The sequence below is a fragment of the Sycon ciliatum genome, chromosome 7, assembly GCF_964019385.1.
Source record: "Sycon ciliatum chromosome 7, ocSycCili1.1, whole genome shotgun sequence".
Classification (NCBI taxonomy): Eukaryota; Metazoa; Porifera; class Calcarea; order Leucosolenida; family Sycettidae; genus Sycon; species Sycon ciliatum.
The window spans coordinates 26,899,667-26,906,921 of NC_088649.1; the positions used below are offsets into that span (position 1 = coordinate 26,899,667).

A 7,255-nucleotide genomic window follows, 5' to 3' on the forward strand; every position below is an offset into this window, starting at 1 on the left:
TCATCGCTACTTCTTCTCAACTTAAACGAGAGAGCTTGGAAGCTCAGGGCCCTACGCTATGCTTTTATGCTTTTTTGCCTAGCTCATCGTGCATGTTATTAGAACTGATGGTTTCCGTTGATTGGCTTCATCATTGTATTGCAAAAGCATTTCAATCAGTTTGAATATGAGTTAAGCAAAAGTATTTGCAGAATTTATTACGGATCGTTATTTTTCTCTCACTTCATCCTCTTTTGGTCTTCTCCTTCTTTTCCTTTTGATCTCCTTATAATCAGATTTTCTGGCCTATTTGTAGTAATAGATTGACCTGTTGAGCCAATGAGGTAAAATTATATTCCATACAATACGATACATTATCACTCTCTTATTATTGACCCCCACAGAAACTTGTGATCTCTATTAAAGCCGTCAAATATCAGCATATATTGACGGCTTATATTGACCACTTATTATTGACCACTTATTATTGACCACTTAACCCGAGGACTTTTCCCTCAACTTAGAAAAAAATCAGAACTGAAAGAAGAAAAATCTGAAGCCAAATGCTGGGATTTGAACCCAAACTGTCAGATTCTCAGTCAAAGAACTTGGAGAACGTACTACAAAAGACAACTGAAAACTTCGGTTTACACAGAAGTAATGTCCAATGTAAACGGCATTTGGACATACTATTATACTATTACAATAGTATACATTCCTTTCTTCCTGTAGCAAAGCAAAACCAGTTTTAGGTATGCTATGTCGTGATAAATCTATTATTGCCCTCATAATCGGTCAATATATGAAATATAGACCTCGTAAAAGACCTCGGGGGACCTCGGTCTTTTACTCGTTCTATATTTCATATATTGACCTCTTTAATCGTGCAATAATAGATACATACATTAATACAACAAATTAATGTCCTTACCTTGATGGATGGCTTGTGCTTAACTGTTGCTGACGGGCGAATGCATGGTGCCTGTGGAGCACATTACATAACTTTACAGTCTCCTATAATATGCATCCTGTCCGACGGCAAAAGAGGCTGCAGATTTAGTTTTTCTGCGCGTTATCAGCAATAACTTCTGGTCTTCAGCAACTTGGGTCTCCTGTAATACGCATCCTGTCTAAGCTTTCGTAATGCTAACATAATGCTCGGGGTAGCAATCGTTACGGATCTTTGGAAACTTGGCCTGACTATCACTCACAATAAGATATATAAAGTGGTCGTTGGTTTATCCCACAATTTCACCGTACTATTGTACGACTTGCTATACGACATCCTTGTACCGTACAAAACCGTATTGATGGCTGGCGCTGTCGCCTTCATCTCTGGTGCGGGTGTAATCTAGTGACTTTTTCATGTGTTATAACAAGAGTACTCTTGGTTATATTAGTAGTCCAATCCCTTTGCTTGGGTTCGTGAAAAAGGCAACGCGTGCAAGTAACAGTTAGCTCGTGTTAAGTGCATGGTTTTGTATTTAGTTGGTATGTGGCAGCTTATGGGACAGAGAGACTTTTGCTCTCCGATCGGCCGAGCTTGTGTATTTAATAGGGACAGGTACGGGATAGCGCCAGACGTAGGTCCGTCTGTCACAAACACACACATTGATGGTACGGTACGGGACAGGTACGGGATATCGCCAGGCATGTCGACGGCCCAAACAAATACACACCTTGATGATACGTGGGTTTCATGTACCTTTTAGCGAAATAGGTCACAGTTTGTCTAGTTATTCAGTTTCCTCTTTACCAAATTGATGTGTTGCCGTTGAAAGTGCTGATGCATTTCGGTTAACTGAGGTCTTCGTTTGTCATGGATTTACCTGCTCGCGAGGAGGGCCTCACATTTCTAGAGCTGTGAAAATTTTGTGAAGTATGTTACTATCATAATTATTATTATGCTTCGTTCCACTCATCTCGCAGATCCAACGACAGTTTTGGCTCTAGACCGAAAAGAACCAAATGAGAGCAGACTTTGCTGGGGTGCCCCGTTATTCGAGAGTGATGTTGAAGTGGTGACAATGTTTCTGCAGGATTTCGAAGGTAATCCGAGGCGTGAATTCCTGCCGGTTTGCCGAGTACGTGTTATTGTCCAGTTTTTCTTTCATTTCAAGTACTACGAAAAGTCTCTGGATCCTGAGCGTTCTACTCCTCTGTTTAGTGCCATCAAGTATTGGTATGAACAGACCGCCAGTGTATGGCTTGTACAGCGTCCTGTATGTTCTAAACAGGTCTGGCCTGATGCTCCTTCGAGTTACCAGGATCTCACTCACTTTGAACGTATGTATCGTATCCCAGCGAAAACAAATATCCATACATTGGCAACTGGGGTGAAGAAAAAGGATTCCCGGAAACCAACAAATCTAGCTCCAGGCTCACGATTTAGTCCGCTTGCCAGAGTCTAATCGTGACTTGAAAAAAAATGCAGAACTATAGCTATAATGTAACACCCACAGCACCACCTACCTCCTCGACCCAGTCACTGCGCCTCCTGGTGACTAATGCTTTTGCTTAGCAAACAAATTTGGAGAATTTGTCCACACTGGCACGCATCACAATGTTGACATCGCTGTTGTGACCGAGACCAAGTGTGATGCAACTATCATGCCAGTTGACCAATGATAAAGAATGATGGCAGCACTGGGTGACCCAAATTCTCCAACAGGACTCAAACTGCTGGTGACTGATGCCTGTAGCCTTCGTAACAAGCTGGACGACCTGAGGCATGCACTCAACCAGCACGACATAGATGTAGCAATTATCACTGAAACTAAATTCTCTGCTGATGCCATAACTAGCCTTGACTCGTCCATCCCTGGATACGGCGTGCCACATCGCAGAGGCCGCAACGAGCACGGAGGAGGTATCGCTGTGTGAATCAAGTCCACCCTTGCTCATCTAGACCAACTCCAGTCTGCAGAACACGAAAGACTCTGGGTAAAGTCCGCCTCCGTGGTGGCACAAGCTTGGTGATCGGCTCTGTGTACCGTCCAGGCTCCTGTAGCCCCACCGACCTCTGCTCATCGATTCACTGCAGATTGGCTTGGTAGCGCGAAGTCAACCCCGGCCGGGGATGCCCTCGAGGATCTTTGTATAACCCACGAGCTCACGCAAAATGTCCGAGCACCCACTCGAGGTGCCAACACACTAGACCTAATCCCTCCACTTTCCAACAACCCATTAGCACCACTTTACTTGCCCCTTTAGGACGCTCAGATCATGGAACTGTGATAGCTCAATTCCCGACCATTTCACCATGCCGGGGAGAGGCCACCACACGTACTGTGTGGCGTTACAATCGTGCTGACTGGGGGAGACTCAGAGCACACCTCAAGGCTGTCCCTTGGGCCTCCATTATCACGGACAATCCAGAGTTGTCTTGCTTACAAGTCACCAATACCATCGGTGCAGGCATGGACCAGTTCATTCCCCATAAGACTCTCGTCATCCGCTCATCTGATCCCAAGTGGTGGACCCCTGAGTGCACACAAGTGATGCGTGTCAAGGACAGCGAATGGAGGAAATGGCGGCACGACCTCGGCAATGACGTCAAGAAGCAATCCTTCATCGACTATGTTACCAGCGCCACCACACTTCAGCACTCCAGGCAGGAGAAGGACCGGCACCTTCGGGCCCGGCTCACCTGCGGCTCGCTTCGCGACAAGGCATGGTGGTGCAACCTGAAAGGAGCATGCGGTCTTGGCCGAAACTCTGACATCCCCTCCTCCCCGACAATGCCGGGAAGGAACACATCACCAGCAAGGAGAAGGCTGACTGCTTTGGTCACTTCTTTGCTGGCAAGTGCAGCCTGGGTGACAGGGACCTACATCGTGCCTTCCTTGGAACCCCAGCGCCTGCTCACCCACATCTACCACTCACCCACGTCCACTTCCGCATCCGGATTGTTCACCGCCTCCTGCGCCGTCTCGACGCGTCAAAAGCCACGGGGCCGGACAGCATCTCCCCCCGTGTCCTGAAAGAATGTGCTTCGTTGCTCGCACCGGTCCTGACCAAGCTTTTCTCATTGTGCTTCCGGCATAGATACCAACCTCAGACCTGGAAGCTCGCCAATGTTGTTCCTGTGCATGAACGCTCATCTCGCTCACAGCTCGAGAACTACCGCCCTGTTTCTCTCCTTAGTGTGATATCCAAGGTAATGGAGACCATTATCAACATGCAAATTACGAACTACCTCGAGGGTAACTCACTGCTTGCAGCGAATCAGTTTGGCTTCAGACGGAATCTGGGTACGGCCGACGCTCTTACTGCGTTACACCACTCCTGGGTATCCTCTATCGGACACGGGGCGCAGCACGCGTAGTTGCAGTTGACATCGCTGGAGCCTTCGACATGGTCTCTTATGCAGGTGTCCTCTTCAAGCTACAGCAATGTGGGATCCAAGGAATCCTCCTTGCATGGCTGACATCGTACCTGTCGTACCGAAGCGTACAGTGTGTTGTCGGTGGTGCAACCTCCCGTCCATACCCCATTAAGGCGGGAGTCCCACAAGGCAGCATCTTGGGGCCAACCATATTTCTCATATACATTAACGACGTATCAACATGCCTTCCTGGGAACATGCAGCTGGAAGCCTATGCTGACGATACGAGATTGTATTTTGATCCGAAACTGTCCTTCAAGGAGCACATCCGTGCAGTGTCTATACGTGGCAAACAACGTTTGGGCCTCCTGCGGCGAGCTGCGCCCTATCTCTCTCGAGAAGGCCGCCTCACGGTGTACAAGGGGTTTGTACGGCCTGTTTTGGAGTATGCTCCACTCGTCTGGATGAGAGCTGCTCCCTCCCATCTGTTATGGTTCGTCTATACTCGGTGGTCGCCGTTCACACACTCAAACTCAAGACAGTCCAGTCACCTTGAAAACGCAAGCCTTCCTTTCCACAACTCTCCGAGAACTCCCCGAGAGCAACAACCAGTACCAGATTATATCCCCAAAAGCAGAAGTATGTGTACCGTAGAACAGAGTTGGCGTGCAAAGAGTAGCAAAGAGTAGCAAGTCCTGTACGCGTAGAACCTAGCGCAGAACCAAGCGGCGGAGTACACACATGCAGCTGCACGTGCACGCGCCAAATCTCTGATGCAGACATGAATCATCTCTGAGAGCTGGGTGGTAGAATGCCTACGGGGCTTACGGGGCCATGCTTTCAGCACCTAGACCTGAACACGGAGAAGTGAGGATTCATTAGCCAAGAGGGCTATACAATCAGGACATCGATGAATACATGCGGTTAAGGTTACAACACCATCTTATGGGACCATTGTCATTAGGTTCCGGCCTGTTTTGGAACTCTAAACAAAGCCATACAACAACAACATCATCTTGCACGCCTAGATAGCATCGAACGCCGTGCATTGCGCATCATTGGTCCCGGGATGGAGCTACAGAGCCGCAGCCTACTGCTATGCCAGATACCGCCAATAATGCATCGGCCAGGCGTCAGGCGCGAACTGATGGTGGTGGTGGTGAGAAGGAAATCTCTGTGCCAGAACTTTGCAGCCTAGAGAGCATGTGTGGGCAGGCGTGTGTTTACCGCCATATTGCCAGGTGTGTCTTTACCACCATATTTATCAACCATAAGTACAGCTGCAGTGGCGTCTTCAATTTCATTCTCCCGAGTCCTGCTCCGTATGAAGACATGCAAGAAGATTGCCTGATGAGTCCTGCTATGCCGGATACCGCCAGCCATGCATCGACCAGGTGCCAGGCGCGAACTGATGGTGGTGGTGGTGAGAGGGAGAGCTCTGTGCCAGAACTTTGCAGCCTACAGAGCGTGTGTGGGCAGGCGTGTGTTTACCGTCATATTGCCAGGTGGGTCTTTGCCACAATATTTATCAACCATAAGTACAGTTCACCCCAGTCAAGCTCCGTATGAAGACATCCAAGAAGAAGATTGCCTGATGAGTCCAGCGGGGACGAAACGTACGTCGCAATCGAGCTATGTCGTTGCTGTGTCATCATCTATGTGCCATGCGCTACTTGATTTACCAGCCTGCTATGCCGGATACCGCCAGCCATGCATCGCCTAAGATGGGTCATTATGTTTACCCCTTTTTGCTACAAAAGGATGAAGTCCACTATCTGTTAGCCATTCTACATTATCAACCTTCACTGACGAGATCCTGATGATCGAAACAGCTGCTGTCTGAAGGAGCAGAGTACCAACTGAAGTGTGGTGTGGTGGTTGATAAGAATTATATTCTTTTTATTTTAATTACAGTGAAGAGACCGTTTTTGGAGTTTAGAGTTAAGAATCCATAAATACAAATACAATTACAGAAGTGAAATTTCCTAAATTTCATGTGTAAGTTGCTGCATCGGAGTTTGCGAACAATAAGTTTAATTTTAATTATTTTCAGAATATAACAGAGGTTCCAGGCTGTCAAAGAGAGTGCTCAATACCGAGAGGCAGTGCTAGTTCAAACAAGAATGAGAGGACGAAAACAGTGTTCTGAAAACACTTTTTTCCCCTCTTCTTATCCATCAGCACTCACCCTAAGGCCGGAGATTGGCACCCACTGGGCTAGCATCCAGCAGCCAAGATGTGAAGCCATGCATCATTATGAATATTAAAATGATGGTAGGTAAACAACAGAGAGAAACACACAACACTTTTTTAGAATATCGATCATAGTACTATGCTATACGGTAACACTGCCAAGTTAGCTGCAAGTTAGGACCAAGTCAAAGGCAGCCAAACATTCCATGCATCATGTTATACAACAGTGTAACACACAAGTAAAAAAACGATCAGAATGTACCAATCAGAATATGCAACATCACAACGGGATCATCAGTGGCAATACGTGAGCAAACTCTACCTTGATGACAATATCAAAGGTGATAACGATAATAGGAGGACAACTGTGCCAGTGGTAGTGGATGCTGTTACACTGTTCATGACTATTAAGTTGTTTCTTGCAACTTCTAAATATATTTTGTGTCCCATACATGCACAGTTGGCTTTTGGATGGAATTTCATTCAACCTTCGCTTGTGCGCTCTCAAGATCCCTAAGGACTTTTCACAAGGCACCATCTTTAATAAAAAATCACATCAATTAAAGAATTATATTGCTTCAAGTAAGTACATCACACATTCCAGGGCTTACCGTTGAACTTTACACATTCCCTTCGTGCACACTTATTGGTCTCCTTTCAGCAAACAGAATCTACTGAAACCAGCATGTTCTCGTTTGAAAGTACGAACAAGTAATTATTCATCCTGAAGCTATGCAAAAGAAAATACTTAGTGTC

At 46.7% G+C, this 7,255-nt stretch overlaps 1 long non-coding RNA gene across 1 annotated transcript in view; it reads left to right on the top strand.

The window, feature by feature from the left end:
- Positions 1–7,039, top strand: part of LOC135821433 (uncharacterized) — a 29,726-nt gene extending 22,687 nt beyond the window's left edge. The window contains exon 4 of the long non-coding RNA XR_010554349.1: positions 6,960–7,039. This is a non-coding gene — a long non-coding RNA (uncharacterized LOC135821433). The remainder of the gene's footprint in view (positions 1–6,959) is intronic.
- Positions 7,040–7,255: the final 216 nt, after the last annotated feature.